This window comes from Cryptomeria japonica, chromosome 4 (assembly GCF_030272615.1).
Source record: "Cryptomeria japonica chromosome 4, Sugi_1.0, whole genome shotgun sequence".
Taxonomy (NCBI): Eukaryota; Viridiplantae; Streptophyta; class Pinopsida; order Cupressales; family Cupressaceae; genus Cryptomeria; species Cryptomeria japonica.
In genome coordinates, this window is record NC_081408.1 from 368,813,798 (window position 1) to 368,837,520 (window position 23,723).

Consider the following 23,723-nt stretch of genomic DNA (forward strand, 5'->3'; position numbering starts at 1 on the left):
TGCACTGATGACATTGCACTTACCGCAAACCCTATGCAATTTGTACATAAGAATATTAGAAAAATTAGGCAAGAGATTCTTGATTTGGCAACCATAAGTCCTTAGACTGATGAGATAACAAAGAGGGTGCAACTATTGTTGACGACAATGGAAAACTTGCAAGTAAGCAGTAATGAAAGCTTTAATCATAACAAAAGTTCAATAATGGTTTATATTTTTATCTCTTTTATGTCATTAACTAAAATATGTATGTGTTGTTTTTACAGAAATTTATAGGGCCTCATCATCCTGGTGGCGATGATCAGGGTATTGCGAGTAGTTCAGGTGATGACCATGTTCTATATATTAAAACCACTCCTTTGGACTTGTGAACTTGCTTTTTTAATGTTTTACATATTTAATGTATTACTCTTCAGGTGCTAACATGGGTCCGAGGTCGAGCCCAACTATATTGCCGACTGCAATGTCGGCAACACGTAGCATGCATACATCGTCTGTTGTACCGGCTCGTGTTGACCCGCCCATTGGTGGTAGATCCCTCTTTTTCTCTCTCTTTCGTTATGTGTTTATTACCCTTGAAGTGTTCTTTCATGGAGGCATTTCATAGTGGATTCATTTACTGTGGTAGGAGATGCACATGAGGATGCGCCAGAGGTGAGTACTGCTAATAACATACCATCATTTCCTGGATCTTCCCGTATTGCTAGTACGGGAACGTTGCAGGCCACATTGGTGGTGAGCAATGAAGAATTGATTCCCTTGAAGATACAGAAGGTTCCAGGTACTTTAAAAATATTATTATATATAGTCTAATTGTAATTTACTTACTGATCACTCATTTTGGACTAATGATCCCATGTTTTTTTTGCAGGAAATGATATTTTTTATAAAAATTTTAATGACATTTCATTGTAGATATTTGGGCCCACCATACGTAAAAGGTGGAACATCATACGTGAACTAACCCTTATCCACTATTTTGATTTCATATCATTGCTAGAATAGTTTTCATTTTATCCATTTCTTGAACTATATCAAAGGTAGCTTCAGTTTCTTTCTAAATCTAATAGGTTTGTTTTTGCTTTAAAGGTGGAATGACCAAGAAAAAAAGTTAAAAGATGAACTCACAAACCGTATGGTAGGGTTGTTTGGTAATGACACATTCGACAAGACTAAGCTCCTGGAAAAAGCTGGCACATATCTGAAGTATGTGAGGGACCAATATAGGACACATTTAGAGAAGAACGTAAAGTATGAGCGTCCCCCCATGATTCCAGAGAGGGAGTGGAAGGACCTGATTTTGGATGCAAAGGAGAGAATTGAAAGGAAAAAAGGAAATACACCACCAGATGCCAGAAGAAGGTATGTGATACTATTAAGAATGTGAATATGTACTAATTATTCATTATATTTATATAATCTAACATATTTCAAACTTTTCATAGATTGAGTGACACGTCAAAGGCAACCAAGGCAAGACAAGAAAAGCATGGGCAACACAAACTTGGCTCTAGTGGTTATATGAAACTTGCCGCACGAATTGTAAGAATCAGTAAATTAAGTATCACATCAAAATATTTATAAATTGTAAACATTTTTTTTTTATCAAACAATACAAGCAAAATTCACAATACTAAGCAAAAATGCAGGGCTCTGAATTCAATAGAGCGCCCACGAAAGATGACAAGAGAATTGGCTACCAGAAAGGCTATATAGCCATGGCTGAACGGCTACGAGAATTGAGTGGGCAAACACGAGATTCTGATGCATCTGTCACAATGGTAATTAAGCTAAATGAAAATTATTTCAAATTGAATACTTAACCAATAATCTATTTGATGTTAAGTTTCAACATAAAGTGACTATATATTTTTTAAATAAGCAAGCAATGATAACACTGCGCGTGACATTGCAATGCAACATGATAATCGTGGAACAGAACCTGTACATGAAGGTCTGGATGTGCATCCTAGTAGTGGAGGTATTCATTTGCTATTCAAATTTTTTTATGTAATTATTAATACAATTAAACATCTTAAATTGAAAATTAGTGTAGTAATTAATGTAACCTTTATTGTTAATATTTTAGAGCATGTAGTCGGTGGTGACCAAGTGGAGCATGATCCAGGTAGACAACATCAGGAACATGATGTTCCCCAATCAGGTAAAGAGGACCACTGTTATTCCTTTAAACAAATTTAATTGCAATTGGTGTATTGATTAATGTAACGTTTCGTATTTCAACTCCAGAAAATCTAAAGGGTGCTTAGCATGTCAAGGTATAGGACTAGGCATACATCAAGAGCACGAGAAGAGGGCATAACATCCACAGATGGGGGAAATGATGAAGAAACCGATGTTCCACTTAGTCTTTTCATAGCTTCAAAAAAAAAGAAAAAAAGAAATGATTGTAATCTACCTTATTTGATAATGACCGATTTTTATGTGTAATGAATGTAATTATGTGCTAATGAATGTTCATGAATGATATGTGTTGATGATTATTGATGAATGTTGCGTTTTAATGAAAGTTAATGAATTTTATGTGTTAATGAACGTTATGTGATAATGAATGAATGTTATATTTTAATAATGGATGAAAGAATGAATGAATGTTAGATGTTAACGGGGAATTTAGAGTGATGTTAGGGGGGGGGGGAGGGGCCAAATGAGCTTCCACCTTCACGTGGTTGGCCCTGTTAAGTAGAGATTATTAAACTATTCTCGAAAAAAAGCGAAGCTCAATTATGAGATGTGAAATGTTTGAAAGGTGAGAGTCCACAAACAGATGTGAAATGTTTAAGTAGGCCTCCCAATAAAGTGGATCGCATAGACACGAAGAATCCTATATAGAGAATCATTGAGAGCCCTTGAAGAGGAAAATTTGAACTTCGATGAAGCAATACATGATGGAGGAATATCTTGCAAGAGGAAATCAAAGTCATTATGGTGTCATCTAGATCTGAAATGTGCTCAACTTTTCAAAAAAGTAAAGATGCTTGATATGAATGTGTCATTGATTTGACAATTTCTAATGTCTGGTAGATGACTTTGATGCTCTCAAATTGTTCTTGAAGCTTATATGGCTTGGTTCTGATCCTTATAAGCTTTTAGACTGATTTAGGCACTATGATCTCACTGCAAATTTATCATTTATTGGTTGTTCTTTTGTTGATAGTGACATTTATCACTACTTTCATCTGAGGCAATCACTTCTTGACAGTCAAAAGGTTGCCCAAGGTCAAGTTATATCATGGAAAAATGAACACGGAGAAGAACTTTTGTTTCTAAGTAACAAGGTATAGAGCTACATTCTGCATGACACTTTTGTAAATCCATGCATATACTGCTCTTATATATAATCTACTTTGTTAAAGAAATGCTTGTTATTATTATTCCAAAGAGGTTTACCTTGGCTGGGCATGATTTGAAGGAAAATCTCTCCCCGCATAGGTAAGGAAAGAAAGCATCTAGATCCTACATGTAAAACTTATATCCTTTCATAATCATGCAAGCATAACTTTCACAATCAAAGCCAAGTCTTGTCCAAAAAGCTACAACTTCCCCATCAAATGGGGAGGTAACTCCCCAAAAAAAAGCTTGGCATCATGCCCTCTGAGGGAACTTTATTGTTGCAAACTAAATTGTATGCCTTCCATGACCATTCAAGAATCCCTTAATAGTGGCCCACACTAAGAGTGGCAATATATAACTATCTAGGTACTCTAATATTCCTTCCTCCCATCCCACTGCAACATACCAATGCACAAATGACCATAGATTTGTGGATATAGACAGTCCACATTCAAGTCATCTCACTATAGCCAATTGATGCAGGGGAATCTTCAAATTCAAATCATGGGATTCTTGAAGAATCAAACTCCTCTTGATTGGTTTTTCAGGTTTTGAAACACTTAAGGATAGTTTTGGTTTATTTTCATGTTGATGTAATAAGTCACGCCACCTTGTAAGCCTATGCCCTAGGTAGGTGTGTTATAAACCACCTTGGGTATATGGAAATTGGGGTTATTCATGCCTTGAAGGAATTTTTAGTGAATTTGAAGAGTTTTAAGTGTCTTAGGGTTCAATTAGTGTCTAGGTGTGTTTAGGAGGACAAAATGTCAAAAGTTGTCAAAAGTTGTCAAGCAACTATGACAACTTTTAACCCAAAATTGCAACTTCCTCCAAACCGCCATGTTGGTTTCCAAAATCAGTTGATAACTATTGGAAGGGTCATTAAAGGTCTAATTCCAACCTTTGGAAAGGTTGTTGAAGGAAAATGAAAGTTTTGTGAACAAAGAAACCAATAAAAATCTGTCTTTTTCCTACATTTTGCTACTATTTCCCATATTTTGTATAGTACGGCTTTCTCCAGGGCATAAAACCTTTTGAATATGAAATTCACATGTCTTACCTTTCCAATGCAACAAGTCTGAGCCTCTAACTCTTCCGGAGCTGTGAGAAAAGTGGTTTTTTGTGAAGGTACCCCGGATTTGACAGTCTACCTAGGGTTTGACAGCAAATATGAGTTTTTCTTGCTGATACCTCATGGGATTTGTATGGCCTTTGGGGTGAAGAAAGTGGTGAAAATTAAATTTAATATTTCCAAGACCTTTTGCAGGGAAGTGACAGGTAAAGGCGAGGGTTTGAAGTTTTAGAGGTGGGCATCTCTATGTGACCACCTTGGCTGGGTATGCATTCGACCCCACAAATGATGATAGCGGTGGAACCAAGGGCTATAACTTGGTAATTTATATTGTATCCATGTCCCCCACATGTATCAGGTCTTAATTTTCCCAGGCAACAAGTTTTGAGTATACTTCCTTTGTTAAGGTGGCCTAATTAGGGCTATTAGGCCTAGGAGTGAAGTTGGGTTTATAACCCTTAGACATTGGATCTGCCCAAACCCTTTTGGAATATTTTGGAACTCACTTGAATGAAACAAAATCCTCTCTCAGTTGCAAAGGTCTTTTGAGAAATTAACAAGAAACCTTAAGTTTTTCAGACTGGCAGGGCTACTAGGCGTAACAAGCCTAATTGTAGCAGCAATACTAATTTTTCTCAATACATCATGCTTGATGATTGGAACGGGTCTATTGACCCTATATGATAGTAAATCAAGGTATTGGAGGTCCCCATTGCCTTAGGAAGTGTGTGTCCACCTTTGGTTGGGTGTAGTGGCCTTTGAGTCCTGAGAGACTTTTGTGAGAGACTGTGGGATTGGCATTGTCCAGATGGCTTAGTATGGGGAGAGGTATGAAAACAATAAAATTGAAACAAATCCAACCCTTGATGCCTTTGTAGAAGTTGCAGGGTCCTTGTTTGGGGTTCTTGAGTGAAGGATCTTGTCTCAACAACAAGGGCTCTGCATCACCAATGGGTGGATTAAATCCATACAACTGCGTAACTTGTAGATCTAAAACAATGACGCATGTAAAACTCATCATCACATCAATAACTTGCAAACTGAGATACAAAGAAATACCATATGGATCTCAAGACAAAGACACCAAATCAACTCCAAATCCGATTTGCCAAACAATTCCACTAGTCAAGGAATCCATCAAGAAAATAATGTAGAGATGATGAGGGACTAATGATTGCATACCAACATCTCCTCAACGAGAAAGTTGCAAACAACCTCCTTGAATCATGCACTAAACATGCATGCAAACCCACAACTATCTTTCATCTAGAACCACCTATTGATGTTTTTTTATGCACTGCGAACACAATAAAATACCAAGGTATTCTATCATCTCTTGAACAAAGAAACTTTGAATGCTAAACAAAGTGATCAATCAAAGCAACTCCAAGGTTTACAATACGAACTATGCAACTTAATTGCATGGGATAGACTTAGTGAATATGGTGTGATTTTGCTGGAATCGCAAGGGGGCTTACATTTTTCTTGAACTCTACCGGAACTTGGACTCTACACTAACTTGCTTGGAAAATAAAAGACAAAAGAGATAAAGGGTTTAGAGATCTAATTTAATCCTAAGAACAATGACAATAAAGGATGATGATTTGATAGACGAATTCCATAATCAAGCTTTGCTTTGCCATGCAGAAACAAGTACACAAAACTAATGCAATCTTCTAAGGAATAACGAAGGGTTTTCATATCATGAACATTCATTCGAATACCCAAAACTAGCGCAATTTAAGTGAACATTCACAATTGAACTTATGCTTAATGAAGTTTAGACTAACCGTATAATGCAACTTACAACCAGCAAATTACAAATAGTATGAACAGGAATTCCATCAAGAAATCATCACATTTCTCCATTGCAATATATGAAATTTATCTAAACTTGAGAAGTAACAAGAAGCCATGCAACATGTAGAAATTACACGTAGAAATCCACCATGCTTCAATGAAGATCATGTATTAAAATCAACAAGTCTTGGCAACAATTCCTTCTTTCCTCCTACTCTACTATACTTGCTATCTAACTGCTATCTATGAACTATTAATTGTTGACTAGCAACTATTAACCTTTACAAATGAAAAGGCTAGGCCTTTTATAGACCCCCATTATAATGAATGACCCAGATTGACTATCAAATCAACAGTCAAGATAATATAGTGAAACCCTAATTAGGGCTTGTTATAACAAACTCCATTCTAGTCAATTTAATTACATTGAATAGGACACATGTCCACCTTGAATTCTAACCAATGAGGAAATAGGTTAGGTATGCTTGAACAAACTTTGATGCATTGCAATGTGTCACTAGCTCATTCATTAGATGAATCAAGTACGATGAACTTGGACATGTCAATGTGGCTTCACTTGATTAGGTTGACGATGATTGGATGCCAACTCAACTTGCCAAGTTGATCATCACAAAGCTTATGTGATTGAGAAAATATCTCTTGATACTCAACATTATCTAGTTTTCTCAACATGATGAAGGTGGTGGGACATATTCCCAAATTGTATCATCTAGATGATCAAGTCCTTAGCTTTTGATTAATTCTTCTGAAACTATCTACTTGATCATGTTTGTGTCCTTCCATCTTCCTGATAGTTCTTGATCCTTTTATGTGACCGTGTGCTTAATGAAGTATATGTTTGATGATGCTTGGTCCTCCTTTTGTTGCATCTCCATACCGATGATGCTTGCTTCAACTTCATGGTGCATATACTTGACTTGAATGGCTTGCTTTGATAAAATCCTCTTTGAGATTCAAAAATCTACCTCTTTGTGGTGTAATTCACCTTGGTGAATATGTTTGATATAGACTTTGTAATGCCTAGGCTTGATGTAGAACCCACTTATTCTTGATCTATCCAACCTTGATCACCTTTGTAACTCTGACTTGAATACCTTAACCATTGGTGATTGATGTCTTACATATGGCCTATCGTGTTGTAGATCCCTTCATTTTAAAGCAATCCTTATTGATTTCTCCTTATTCTACTGATTGCTATTCTTGGATTTTTGAAGGGAATGCAAGATAGTCTTCTGTTTCTTCCTTGTTGAATCCTCATAATATCTTGATCATCATTTGACATTGTCCTTGCGCCTTGAGATGCTCCTTCCTTTGTATTGCATTGTTGAAAGCTTTGAATAGGTTTAGCTCCTCATGTTGCCATCCTAAACTCATGAATCTTGGTGTTGATATTGATGTGAAAACCCTCCATGATGCCAATGTCCTCTTTCATGCCTTGAAGCCTCCTTTCATCAAGTGTCTTCATCCTTGCATTAAAGCATGATGTTGGCATGCTCTACGTGCTGGGTAAGGTGTTCTTTTCCTTGTAATGAAGTCCTCACATCCTGAAAGCAAGAAAGAACATATCGTGAATGAAATGAAAAACAATAATGCATCACAAATAAATTTAATCTGATTTTATACCCTAATTCATAGACCTGCTCCCTAATTCTTCTCCTCTTAATTGGTTGCAAATTGAATTTTATGAGCATTTGATCTTTGTTTTATATGCTTCCTTTTTACCTTTGCCTTCATTTCACCTCCATAGGTCGGCGAGCCCAATAATTGTTTATTAAATTCATGAATTTACCTTCCTTCTAGCTGACTTAAGGTGCTCTTCTCTTGCTAAGTGGGTTTGGACTCCTCTCATGCACAGATTTAGGCGCAAATAACAAGAAGGTTTGCATGGATTGGGGTCGACAATGTAGAAAATTACTGATTTTATCCTTTAAATGTTTGCATTTTTCCTCAAAATAAGGCCAACTTAGGGCTATTTTACCCCCGAGTGGGTTTGAAAGGCTCATATGCACAGACTAGAGGTGAGAGAGAGAGAGAGGGTGAGAGGAAGAGATAATGACCTGGAGAGGGTAGAGAAAGAGAAGTAGAGAGGGAGAGAAGAAGAGAGGGATGGAGAAAGAGACCTAGGGAGGGGAGAGAGAAGAGAGATAGTAGAGAGGGATAGAGAAGAGAGATAGAATAGAGATACCAATGCCAATCTTTTTCTATAAAAAAATTTTTTCTAAAAAATTGGCCTACAATAAGAATTCCGACATCAAAGCATAAAAATTCTGACAGAGGAGTGTCGTCGGATGCACAGCATCCTCGTCGGAGCTCTCCTGGAGGTCGTCGTAATTCTGACACCAAAGGGTTAAAATTACGACGACCTCCAGGAGAGTTCCGACGAGGATGTTGTGCATCTGACAACACTCCTCTGTCGGAATTTTTATGCTTTGATGTCGGAATTCCGACGGTAGCCCCAGATCGAGACGGTATTCTTTCTGGGTATGAGTATCAATGGCAGCCGTCGGAAAGGATGGGGTTGATGTCGGAATTGCGATGACCACAAGGATAGTCGAAACTTCTGACAAAAAGTTTTTGACAACTTTTTTTGTCAGTAGTGCGACAAAAATTCGTCGGAATTCTGATGATTTGCCGTCAAAATTTTGACCCGAATGTACTAGTGAAGGATTGTATTGTACTTGTTCATTCAAATTGATTCCCTTTATGAATGATAATTTTCTTCTTCAGAGCATTTATGCTTTTTTGCTTTATGTGCTTCCATTCTTCTCTTGTGACAGGTATTTGCATGTAGGTGTTCTTGGGATCTCTGAAGTTGTATTTTCTCAACTTCTTCAGGTACAACAAGGAACACGTCCAGAAAACCTGCCAAGCAAAAACCAAAACCAACAAGAACATACCCTTGATTTTGTTATTCCTAGCGCACCACGACATAAAGGATCAGGGCGACCAAGAGGAAACAAAACAAAGGAGCTCTAAAAAGATAAAACAAAGATAAAAAAGAATCAAAGCCAAAATGAGTGTCTTAGATATGTTTTGCCAAAGGATGACAGATGGATGAGGATTGATGTTGTTGTCTGACTAGAGGAAAAATACATCTTGCCAAGACTAATGATTGGATGAGAGATCGATGAGGTTGACTGACAAAGAGAGACCTGATAAGATCGTGATGACAAAGATGCTAAAGGATAATTGTTAAAGAATGAGGTGATAGGACATGATCTTGAAGGACATGACCAACTCATGCATATGTACAATGACATCCACATACAAGGCACTTCTATATACAACTGACATGGTGACCAAGGAGAAGACAAAAGGAATATACAAGATAAGCAAGACACTATGCATAGATAACCAAGTGCGGAACCTATTTACAAATGATTATGGATAAGCGAAGTGTAAGGTGGAGCTAATGGATGCAAATGATGGACGAGGAAAATGTGAGTAACATGGGGTACCACATTGGAAAAGATGGATGCGATGGAGATATGAATGAGGGTGGGTAATGACAAATACCACATCGCGGAAGGTGGATGTGGAAAACTAAAGGATAATGGAACTGCCCTTTATGCATAGCGCATGTTGCCAAGTTTTCACCATATGTACATGCCCAAGGCACCAACAAAAGTGGTTTTCACCAGAGGATGAACTTATTTCTCTTTACTATTTTTGTTATTTTTTTCTTTTTTCTTTTCTTTTTACATTTTTTATATTTTTCAATTTTTTTGTATTTTTTTAATTTTTGAACATGAGGTACATTGTCACGGACTATGCATAGAATCTCTTCAGGTGTGAGATATTGAGGGGGTCATTGAGAGGCTCCCCTTCTGGAATTGATAACTGATAGGCCCCTAAAAAATTCTTTGTTGTTACCACATTAGTTACCTTCAAACTTTTCTTTCTTCTCTTGGTCCTGTTGATTTCGTAGATTTTCTCCAAAGAATAGATCACCTACTTCAAAATCACGAGGGTGAACTCTCTTCTGATATTTTTTTTGAGTTGGGTCTAACAGATTTGTAGATGATCATAGGATTTCTAATGATGTTCATCTTGAAGATCAAGCTAAGCTAGTCGTGCCACTCTATAGTCTTCATTAGAAACAAACTCTTTTAGGGATATACACATTGATGGTAGTTCAACCTTGATCAGTAAGATTTCTTATGCACCATAGACAAGGGAGTATGGTGTGGCTCCAGTGGGAGTTTGAATACTGGTGCGATAAGCCCAAAGGGTGGGATTTAGGTGGAGGTGCTAGTCACAACCAATTTCATTGACAACCTTCTTGAGGATGCAAAGTAGGGTTGTATTGGTTGCCTCAGCCTACTCGTTCCCTTGAGGTTAATATGGAGTGGAATAACGATGTTGGATGTGAAATGTGGAATAGAGATTACGCATATGTTGGTTTAAATGGGGTTTCATTGTTAGTAATTATGGTGGAGGGAAGTCAATAGTGACAAATGATGTGATACAGGATAAACTTGGACACTTGGACACTAGTGGTGAGGGTGAGAGGGATGGCCTCAACCCACTTGGTGAAGTATTGGGTAGCTACAATGATAAACGTGTGCCCATTGGAGGAAGGAGGATGGACCTTACCAATGAGGTCTAGACCCCATGTAGAAAAGGTCCATGGCATTTTAATGGGCTGCAAATCCTATGCTGGAACATGGATCGGGTCTTTGTGCCGCTGACAGGGTACATACTTCTTGATGAATTCACAACAATCATGTTCCATGGTGGTTGAGTAATATCCCACTCTTAAGAGCTATTTGGAAAGAACATATCCACTCATATGAGCGCCACAAGTTCCAGTGTTCACTTCTTTCATCACAAAAATAGTTATATTTGAATTTAAACATCTAGCGAGGATGTCATGGTAGTTGCGACGATATAGATTGTTTCTTATAAGGATGAATCGGGAATAATGATGGATGAGGTTTCAATGTTCGTTACGGGATGTGTTAGGTAGAAGGGTATCATCTTTAAGGTATGCATGTATGTCATGATTCCAGGGTGATTGGGGTCTAATGATGTTGCACACCATTTTTGTATGTGATGTTTCAAATGCTAGCTAGAGGAGTTTTTCAACCAAGAACTCATATTTAGGGCTATCTGATTCGATAGTGAGAAGAGATCCAATGGTGGCCATTGCATCGACCGCTATGTTTTGAGATCCAGTGGTGGCCATTGCATCGGCCGCTATGTTTTGAGATCCAATGGTGGCCATTGCATCGGCCGCTATGTTCTAAGCCCTAGAGATCTGATCAAATATGATGTTCTAAAAGTTTTGTTTGAGATCATCAACCATCCTTTTGTAAGGTAGGAGTTTATCATCTTTAGTTTGGTTACTCATCATTTACCCATCAAATGACTAATTACGAATCTCCATAGATGAGGATATATGTGATGTTCCATCGAATAGTTGTCTTGAGAGCAATGACGAGTCCTTCATATTCAACAATATTATTGGTGCATGGGAAAGACAACTTGAAGGACTTATGGATGAGATCACCTTGAAGAGTAACAAAATAAGAAATCTGCCCCCAATCCTTTCTGAGTGAGAGAACTGTCAAAATAGAGCTTCCAGGGGGGTTGTGTGGTGACCGTGCATACATATTCATATGGTAATTTTGTGATCAATGGGTAAGCATCAACCAAGGGTGTTTCAACTAACTGGTTTGCAATGACATGTCCTTTGATGGCCTTTTTGTTCACATACTAAATGTCAAATTCATTGAGAAATATGACCCACTTGGCCATATGACCAATGAGGGTTGTCTTGGATAACAAGTATTTCAGAGGATCAATCTTGCAGATGAGCTTGACAGTATGACTTAACATGCAGTGTCGAAGTTTTTGCAAGCAAAAGATGACAGCTAGACATGTTTTTTCCTTGGGAGACTAATTGAGCTCATAGCTTACCAAGGTCCAACTGATGTAGTAAATTTCTCATTCTTTCCCCTGATCAACATGTTGGGTTAGAAGTGCCCCCACAACAGTTAGAGTGACTGAGATATACAGTAGAAAAGGTCGACCTGGGATGGGTGGCATTAAAACTAGAGGATGATCCAGGTATTCCTTTATGTTATCAAATGCTTGTTGGCATTGGGCATCCCACTTAAATTTTGCACCTTTTCTGATGAGATGAGTAAATGGCTAACACTTATCTACAAGTTGAGCAATAAAACACCAAACGAACTGTAATTTTCCTTGTAGGCTTCACAAATTTTTTAATGTTCTGGGAGGATGCATCTCTAAGATTGCTTTGACTTTCTTAGGATCAACTTCAATTTTGCGCCTAAACACTATGAACCCTAGGAGCTTACCTGATGTAACTCTAAAAACACACTTTTTAGGGTTTAGGTGCAACTTATATTTATCCAGGTGTTCAAATATCTACTCGAGGATAGTTAGATGCTCTGCTCTTGTCTTTGATTTACCCAATATGTCATCCATATTATCTTCTAATATTTTGAGCATAAGGTTATGAAAAATTACTGTCATTGTACGTTGATACGTGGCATCTACATTTTTTAGACCAAAAGGCATGACCTGGTGACAAAAAGTTCCTCACGAAATGGTAAACATTGTTCTATGTTGCTTCTTTTGCCATCTTTATTTGGAAACCCAGAAAATTTGTTCATAAGAGAAAACATTTGATGCCCTTCTGTCAAATCAACAAGAATGTCAATATTTGGAAGTGGAAAATCATCTTTTGGATATGCCTTATTAAGATACCTGAAATATGTACATACTCTAATGGCACCACAGGGCTTATAGATAGGTACCATATTGGAGATCCATTTTGAGTAATCAATTGGTTGGATGAACTTGACCTCTAAGAGCTTTTCTAACTCTCCTTTGACCAATAGTGCGATTTTGGGATGCATCTTATGTAGTTTCTATTTAATAGGTTTGGCATTTGGATCTACTACCAAGTGATGGACTACTAGTTCAAGATCGAGGTTAGGCATGTCTTCATAAGATCATGCGAAGTTGATGGGCCACTTATGAAGGATTTCAGAGAAAACCTGAAATTCATCATCATATAGAGAAGTAACTACATGAGTAATGTGTGGGTTATCTGTAGTACCCAAATTTATCTCTTTAGTCTGATACATGAGAATTGGTGACCTGTTAGGAACATGTGTATCAATGAGGGGAAGAAGGGAGTCCTCATCTTTTGGCACCTTAGAGAGGTTTTCACCAAAAGATACACCCTTTATTTTTACTATTTTATGGTCTATAAGTGCCTCAGAAAGGTTTTCACCATGAGACTCTTGATCTTTTAATTATTTTTCACTTTTGCAGTTAAGGATCCCCTCTTCCCTGAAGTAACCTTGAGGATCCTGTTAGAAGTGCAAATTTTACTATTTGTCCTTGCCCTTTTGTCTCCTAAGTACCTCTGTAGGTTAGGGTTTTTGAAAATCCTTGTAGGGTTAGGGTTTTATATGCCTTAGTTAAGATGCTCCATCCCCCCTTCTAATTCGTTATTGACCGGCAATGGCAGGTTGCTATCTCTTAAGTTGTTGTCAAAAGGGTTTCTAATCGTCCTGTGATCGGCCCCGTGTGCTAGGCTTTTAATTTCAAGTCAGTTACCATTTAAACATGGGGGTTGAATTTTACTATTTCTCCTTAAGTCCTTAAGTCCTTATTATCCTAACACTTTTAAATCCTATGACCTCGTTTACCCTCAAATAGGGTCCACATGCCAAATTTGTCACTTAAGTGACGACCTTAAGGCAGTTTAAAATTATGTGGGATGGTGGGGGTTTGAGTTTTATGCCCCTCTCTGTCACCCTGCAAGGTCCATTTATCTTTAGGAGAAGCATTGTGGAGTAGTGGGATGTTTACTAGCAAGGAGAAAACCTTCACCCCACGCGGCTTCTTTTCCAGGTAGTTACATCCCGCGGGGTAGTGAGATGTATGTAAGGCGCAGTGAATTGGGTGGCCCCACAACCCTGCAAGGGTTGATCAAAGGCAATAGATATCCTACAGGCTGGCATGATAGCATATACCACTGAGATAAATAGGTCATCTCACCACCCCATGTGGCTATGATATCAATTAAGATGTCACCACGAGCTAGGGAGACAAGACCGATGTAAAGGAAAGAAGTGGTTGCCCCGCCACCATGCAAAGATAAAAATAAAGAAGAGAAAGCCTCACGGGCAGACAGGATTAATCTTAAAAATAAAAACAAATTCACCCCATGGGGGTCAAAAGGCCTTAGTAGATATCATGCGGGCTAGTGGGATGGTACAAGTGTTAAGAGAAAACCTTGACCCCACAATCCAAACATGAAGAAGATAATGTCACCACGAGGTAGCAGGATAAATAAGAGTAATGAAGGAATAGATAGCCCTTGCTACCCCATAGCAAGGAGGATTGAAGAAAAATGACCCTGCGAGGTAGCAAGATGATGAAAATATGAAGCCTCGCTATCCTGCTATCCCGCAGGGAGAAATAGCATACATAAAGGTGGCAACAAATATTAAAGGTAGAACTTTGGAAAATAAGAAAAAACAAAGGGTGGCAAAGGGAGAATTAGAAGGCGTCATGTTAGCAGTCAAAAGAGGTCAAAGATGCAATCATGATCATCCATTCTCAGATCAATGGTTGAGTTTAAAATTTCAACCTACCAACTCACGGAGCTTGCACGAAGGAATTAATGGCAGCCATCTTGCGATCAATAAAACCAATTTATGTGGCTCATTTATGCACCAAACATTCAAGAGAGCGAGTGAAGAGCAATTTCAGGCGAATAGAAGCAAATTATTAGAAGTTAAATTGCATCCTTGAACATTAAAAAGCAATTAATTGTGAATCCCTAGAGCTCTGTGGTTTTGTTGAAGGATTAGGAAAAGCTCAAGAAATTTTTATAGGGTTAGTAGATCGAGTATAATTATAATTCGAATCCCTAGATGTAGAGATGGCCCCTGAGAGGAAAGAAACAACTTCCCCAAGCTCTTAGAGAAGACTTCTGAAATAGGAGAGGCCTCAAAATCTAGCAAAAAGAGAGTTGCCACCCCACAAATCACCCAAGTTGTCCCAATTGCAGTGATTCATACATCCCCTGCAATTTCTAATGAACTGGTTGTTGAGCCTAACCCTCCATCCATTGAACCAAATCCTCCAAGTGTGGAATCGAGCTAGCTTGTTCAAGAGGAATCCTCCAAACCAAATAGGAGAAAGGGAACCCAAGAAAACCGTCACCTTGTCTCTTGAGCAGGAGCCACTTGTTGATGAGCCCAACCCTTCTCCTTAAGCTAAGTCCCCAAAGCCAAAATGAAGGAGGGCTCCCACCAAGAAAGTTGTCACTTCATCATATGAGCAATCTCCACCTACTGCTGGAAACCCTCCAATTGAAGAAAACCCTCTTGTTGCTGAGAACCCCCCTCCTACGTAGGATGTACTACCCTTACAAGGCCCTACTATATCAGTTCTTGCCAAAAGTGCTAAAGAAATGGTTGAGGAAGTTGAGAAGAAATTGCAGGAAATGGAGAAGAAGAAGAGGAGAGATGCAAGGGGTTTGCATCAAGATTTGTTGGAGCTCTTTAAGGGGTCTACAATGTAGGAGACAACAAAAAATGTATTATCATATACGTCTTCAAAATGTAGAGATGCCATTACCACTAAGAAGGGGTGGGACATATTCTACTACTTTTATGGCAACAGGGATAAGCCCACACCTATGTCAAACTACTGGAATTTGGACCTAGCCAAACTTGTTGTCCCCAATTTTTTTGTGGAGCCACTTCTTATCAAGCAATTGGGGAAACAATATCATCTTGAGAGCACGACAATCAGGACAACAACTGGACACATTTTGGTTGATGTGGCTAGGGATGCCAAAATTCAATGTTTTGATTTAAACAAAAGTGCCCTCAAGGAAATTGATTTAGAGAGGTTAAATGTAGAGTATGGAATCAAGAAGGATTTCTTCAGGAGAGAAGATATTCCTCACTATAGAAAAAGGATGTGCCAGGCGAGCAAGAATTGCATTTTGAATATTGAGAAGGAACCCTTTGACCTAGTGACATTTGAAAATTATTTTGTAAAGACATATTATGCTCTTTGTCGGGTTTTGGGGGTGGACTCTGGAATATCAAAGTTGCCCATAGATTTCATGATGATGTTAATGAAGATCCAACACCCACAATCCAATGAATTGTATGATTTTGCAACATACATTCAAGATAAGCTGCATGAAGGGCTTATGAATGCAAAGGATGAGAAAGCCCCATTAGATTTTAAATATTATTCATTATTGTGCTACCTAACTCTCTCCCAAAATAGGACTGATTGGCATGCAGCTTTGAAGATAAACGTGTTTGATCCTCATTCAAGCAGCAAGTGGCGAGTTCAAAGGCAGACATAGGTATGGGACAAGGGATCCAGGTGGTCTAACTATTTTGCATTCTTTGATCATTTTGTGGTGAAGGTATTAGGACAGTGTGGGTTCCAAATTATAAGGTTGCCCAAGGACATTGTAAAAGTGTTAAGAGTTAGAGATGTAAAGCCAAATGTACAATTCCTAGAGGGTGCATTCACCCATAATTTTGGAGATTTTTTCTTGTATTCTTATTGAACAATTATAAGGGTATATGGATTCTTTCAGCCACCTCACATTCTACCACTTGCTATTTCCCCAAGGTTGGCTTTCCTTGAATTCATGTGGCAGATGTTATGGATGGAGAAGAAATGGATTCAAATAGAGAAAAAGGGGACACACCTCCCTCGACTCACTGTATATGAAGATTTTTCTATGGGAAGTGAGACACTAGAGAAAGTGCAAGACTTTTTTATGGATACCTATCACCTTAAGGTTGGAAAAGCTTGGGTATATGACCCGAAGGGATACATAAATGAGCTTAGATAACAAAAAATAAAAGTGAAAGGTATCTACCATGAATATGATGACTATGAAGATCTGATCAGAAATTGTTGCCCTAGTTATGCCATTCAAAAAAGGAAGAAATGGGATATTCTTAAGAGGATGGAGCAAGAAAGAAGGCAGAGGGACCCCAATATCCAATGATTTTGTTCTAATATTAATAATGATTTTACAAGGATGTTGTGTAAATTAAAAATATTTTGAGGAAATTGTAAACGATGCACAGGCAGAGTAGCCACTGGCTGGAGTTGAAGAAGAGAGGCCTACCTATGAGCCCCCAAAAGATAGAAAAGGAAAGGAAATTTTGACAGGAGAGTCTACCCATCTTGCCCCCTCTCAAAAAATTCCTTAGGTGAGTCAGCCAGCTGTAAAGGTTGTAAAAAAAGTAGAAAAAGGAAAGGCAGTTTTGTCAGATTTCGTTGAAATAATTAATGATGAAGTGGATGCAAATGTCCCTCCCCCTTCTCCTCCTAGAGAAACTTTTCAAGATGTTGATTTTGCTAATGTGATCGATGATGAGGATAGGGAAATTGTGCCTAATTTTCTATGAGGAAAAGGTCAAAGATGAGGGACTCATTGCTGCAGTGCAATTTTTGTCTGATGACAATTTCATCAAGATACTAGAGTTAAAAGCTTTTTGGTTGTAGGAAAAAATAAAGGGCGTGTCAGATGAAGAGATGATCAATTTTGATAAAGAGAAGGTTGATTGCACCATTGAGGAGGCTAGACAAATGATAAAGACCAGTGTCATGATGATAATCCCGGGGTGGAAAATGGAAAAAATATTTATTTTAGATAAAGTGATGAGGTAAGAAAATTCCATATATGCCCAAGAATTTGGAAAATATGGCTTGCGATTCAACCCAAGCATAAAAGAATTTGCACAATGGGTAAAGGCTCCTAGCACAAAGAGGAAAATTTTGTTGTACAAAGTAGAACAAAGGGTGGGTGATGCCATTGTTAGGACACTCGTAGATACCACAACATTGGAGGCAGCCACATTGGAATTTCATGCCTCATATTTTGTTAAAGCAACTACATAAGAGGAGGAAAAACAACATGATCTTCTGAAGATGCAACATACTGCCCTTTTTGCCAATCACAATGAGTTGTACATTAAAAATGTTAAGCTGAAGAAAGAAATTGCAATGAGGGATTCTTCCTTTGCATTAAAAATAGAACAAAATCCTCAGGATTTGCAAAAGATGAAAGAAGATGCAGAAAATAAATGTCTAGAAATCAGAAAGGCAACAATTTTATAGATCACTAACAAAATGTTGAGTAAGATGGATGAGGTACATGCCTCCTATTCTTTTGTTTCCCCGGTGCATACGTAGTTGGTGAACTTGATTTCATTCTTTCAACCATTGAAATCTACGTGGCATCCTAAAGCCACCATTTTGAAAGAAGTGCTCTACTAATAAAAAAGTGTGTCTTCTACACCCCAAGTTGTGGGGATAACTTGGAAAAATTATAACACAATGATAAAAGAGATCTCACATATAGAAGATGAAGACAAATTATTAAAGGAGAAAATGACATTATTTAGGGGTCTCCAAAAGTGGGATATCACTAAGATTTTGACTGAGGATGACCAAATCAAATATTTGGACAGGTGGAAGCTTGATTTTGAAGAATAAATCAATGCAGTTTTGAATTTATTAGTGGGAGGAGACCCCAATCAAAAGGACACTTATCATTTGATTATTGATAGAATTCTTGGAATTGATTCTTTTTGCTACAAACTCATTGTGGAGGTTGCAACTATGCCCGCCCATAAGACAAAAGAAGCAATAAATAAATTACAGGATTTGAAAGCTTTTGCTTGGCCCACCATAGAGAAAATTAACAACTAGCACAAACACTATTGTTCGTTAGAAGAAGATCAACCAGAAGATGAATAGCAACCATCTCTATCATTTTGGTTTGCCTCATTGTTTTTGCAAGACATCTTTTTGCAGGTGCATTTTGGTTAGACATGCAACATGCACCAGCTCCAGTGCCACATTGCCTTCAGCACCAAACTTTTTTTTTTTACAGTGATAGGAAATGCATAATTAGGACACATTAGAACCACTCCTTCCAGGCTTGTTGCATTGATCCCAAGAAGTTGTTACTCCAACCACCTTCTCTCATGCTTCCAGAAGGATTTTGTCTTTACTTGTAACAAAATGCCTTATGGCATATTTTATTTTATAAGGCAGTTATTTTTTGACATGTGTCCTACTCGGTTTGAAGCTTGTTTTCCTCCCTTATCCTATAAAAGGGAAATAAGAGCCAGTAGGAAAAGATCCTAAAATTTTGAGAAGTAGACTGCATTAGGAGATAGTTTGAAAGCAATAGAGATAGAACATTTCCTTTCTATAGATGTTATGAACTTTTGTTATAATGTACCAATCCTTTTTTGAAAGTTAATGAAAGAGAATAGTAGTTTCATATTGTCCTATCTTCTGTATGCATGTTGTATGAGTCTTTGTGTTAATGACACATTGATTTGTCTTCTTCAATGGGGAACGTGTTCTCTTGGTAATGGGTTTCTTTTAAAGAAAGGGTTAAATTCTATTTCAAGATTATTGTAGTGTGTGCATGGTAGATATGATTATGTTTGTTATGATTCTAGCAAGCATAACATGCAAGTCGTGAGATGTTTTAATGTTATTAAATGATGATATATTGCGGTAGTTTATGATTTATCTATAGATAGACTATGTTCACCATAGGATAAGCATTGGTCTTCTCTTCTTGAATTGTTTTAGGGTCATCTTCATCAAACATCATTTCATTTTTGTTTGTAAGAGTAGGTAAAGGATTAGGGCTAGTGTAAAAACTAGTCCCAATCACTGAGTGAAGGTTTAAAACCAAGATTGCTGCCAAAATCTAGAGTTCATAAGCTTTCCTCGATATGTTTTCATTGAGAAATATACTTTAACAACAATGTCTATGTATGTATTAGAGTAGTATGTTTAGATATTGTTGAGGTACACCCACCTTGGTCCTGCAGAGTCAAAAGTGTAAAATATTTCAGTCCTGAAACTAAATCTTGTTCGCTGGCCAAGTCCTATCTTAAACCCATTGATGAGAAAGTGGCTAATCCTTTAGGTTTTAGGATCTGTTGATTTGGGAACCAACATATTCAACTTATACACTATGTTCGACTCAGGATGATAGTATGGTGCACACTCAATTTCCCCCAAGAATCGCAAGAGCATTGTATCATTTTGGAATGTGTCTAGGTGTGCAACAGTTTGGCCCCAATTGATGAGTTCAGAGTGGTGAATCAAAAGGTCAATTAGGAGAATGAATGTGTCAAATAGGGTAGACTTTGCAAAGGTTGAGGATATATCTATATCGTCATACACTTGTTTGACAACCTCCTCAGGTATGTCTTCAATGTCGACCGAAACATTTTCATTATTTTTGGAAGTGACACCTGAAGTTGATGTTTCATGGGAGAGACATCCAAAACCAAGCCCTTGATAGAAAACATTGGGAGTTGGATCAACAGGTCTTCAAATTTCACTTTCTTCATGTCCTAGCTCTCCACCTTGATAATCCCATTTCTGAGTAGCCAATTTGTGAGCCATGGGATATTTCTCCTTGAACGGATTGAGATGGGTATCATTATCTATGGAGACATCTTTGAAGAGCCATTGATTTATATCTCCTTCTATAACATTTTGGTTGAGTTCACCATGGGATTGGAATATGGTGGGGCCACATTTTTGGACCACGGGTTCTTTCTTCTTCTACTCCTTAGTAGGTTTCCCATGAGCATGTGGATCTAGAGGTAGGGTGGCTACTATGAAAGTGCCTTCTAGGGAGTGTTCGCCACAACCAGGTTCGTTGATCTTGAGTTGGGAGAAGGAGGATGAGATGGAAGTTTTCTCTTTGGCAACGGTGAGTTTGGCATTAGGATCAACATATGAGGATGACAAGGTAGCTTGTGAGGTTCCAATGTTGATAAATGGGCAATGATGTGATTATGGAAATGAATCATCAAGAGAACAATAGTACTCGAACGATTGGGAATCACCATAAATTGTGATTTTGTAGCATTGGTATGGAAATTTGAGGCATTGATGATAAGTGGAAAGGATGGCCTACATGGCATGGATCCATGGACATATGAGGAGGATATTAAATTGCAGTTCAAGACCAATGATGTGGTACAATGTGTTTTGTGTTACTGGGCCTACTTGGATTGGGAGATTGATTATCCCCACTAAACTTCTCTCAGCATTATCATAGGCCTTGATGGTGATGCATTGATTATGCATGTCCACAATAGTGTACCCCACCTGAGTAACAAATTTTAATGTACAGAGATTTAGAGTATAACCATTATCGATCAGTACCCATTTTACCTTACAGTGTTTGATAATGGACTCAATATTTAGTGGATGAATATGATTGGGATCGGGGACCATGGCATAAAATTGTGTGAAGCTAAGGTGATAAGTGGAAGACACACAAGCTACCATGGCTTGTAATTATGTGGGATCTATATTGTTGGGAACACGAGCCTCTTGCAATGTTTGGGTAAGCATCTCTAGATGAGTAGGTGAGGCTTTTAACAAATCCAAGATAGAGATTTGTGTAGGGGTTTTTCCTAAATGCTCAGGCATATTATACTGCATAGACATGACCACTAGGGGAGTAGCAGGCGTTGGGCACCAAGAACTGTCATGTGGGCTCTCCTGGTGGCTATCACACATTGAGTGTCAACTCCCTTAACACGAATCATGTTGACACGATCCTCCACTTGAGTGATGCAACCTACCGTACTACCATAATTGAAGGGAAAATTATTGTAATTAATGTTGTTGGTTGTGCAAGCTTGACCGATGTTAGATGTACTAGCTTCTCCTTGATTCTTTAAGAGAGTATTCTTATACATGTCAAGCTTAGCATTTGGTGACTTCCCCATGATAGGGTCAATGACAATTTTACCCTGGTTAGTGAGGTCATGAACCAGGTGTTTGAGCTTCATACACTTATTCATATCATGACCCTTAATACAATGATAGGTGTAGTATTCGTTATCCTTATACCAGTTAGGCTTAGGTTTGTGTCAGAGTCACTGATGGACTCAATCTCCCATGATCACCTACAAAACCAAGAACAACCTTCTACACGAGAGCAATCAAGAGGATGAAATGCTAGAATATGGTGCAATAATAGAATAATGATATTATCACACTAAAAAATGATACAACATTGATCAACACTCCCTTGTATTGACTGAGCTTATATAAACTCATCTGAGTTAGTTCTGAATTCCCTCAGAAGAGAGAGGTAAGTGCTAATTATATAGAAAAATATGGGCACATAATTCCAAGAGGAATAATAACTCCCAAATAACCAAATTAGGTGGGAGTTGTGCCTACTTGGAAAATGCCAAACATGTGGCAAATAAACTCAGGTAGGGAAAAACATGTGGCAAACAAACTCAGGTAGGAACAAAAATTTGGCAAACCAACTCAAGTAGGGACAAACATGTGGTTATGGGGAGGTGGCAAATGAGTCCAAAAGAGGGTGTGACATTCAACCACCCAAATGCAGGGGTGAATGACACATGTAAATGTAGTACTATTCCATGTGTCCTCATATAAACCATCCTAATATAACCTAAGTAAGCTTAATAATGTGTAGGAAAAATAAATATAAAAAACCTACACTAACACCCCCACTTAAGCATAGCTTAGGTGGGTGAAAAGATGCAAAGATGCAAATATGGGTCCTGACTACAAGGCCATGTTAGGTACCCATGTCCAAAAGAATCTCTCACAAACAGAGAAAAGGAGAAAACACAATGGGACAAAAGTCCTCCCCAAAAGAGAGAAAAGAAACAAGTTTCCCAGCACAAGAAGAATCTCATGCAAGGAAGAAATCCCCAGTGAAATACAAAGGATGTTAGCGAACATATTTGCCTTTCCTTTAATATTTTTAATGATGACTCATGCATACCCCTAATGAAAAGAAAAAGAAACCAACAATTGGGTGAACCGAGTATCAGTTTACCCTCTGCATAAGAGTGCAACTCCTCGTATGATATCCAATGAATTTTTATGCAAATAACTCACAGAGAAACACACTTTTTACCCAAAAGAGAGAAAGAATTTCACATTAATTTTTCAATACAAAAAGATTGCTACAAGATAATTCTCCATAAATGTAAATCTCATGAACTTAAACTTTGAACATTTCAATTCAATGTAAAACTTACTTCACCAAGTGTACTCAATGTAGCATAAATGCTAATCTATACTCGCTCATGCCTCAAAGGACAAAGGGGATCAGAATCATTTAAACGACAATGTACCACTAATTTTCTTAATCAATGAATTCACAAACTTATAATAAGTTGTTAATGAAGTAAAATATTCTGCACACAAGCATACATCCCAACAGAGATTCGCTCTATCATTCAAACGCACAGATTTGAAGGCCGTGCAAAATATATCATTTCATTCATATATAAAATGTCTACACTAACATTCAAAAGAAAATTAAGTCTGCCAATTCAAATCAAGTTTTTCGGACCCTTAATAAAGCTTGCTTAATTACACAAATAACCTC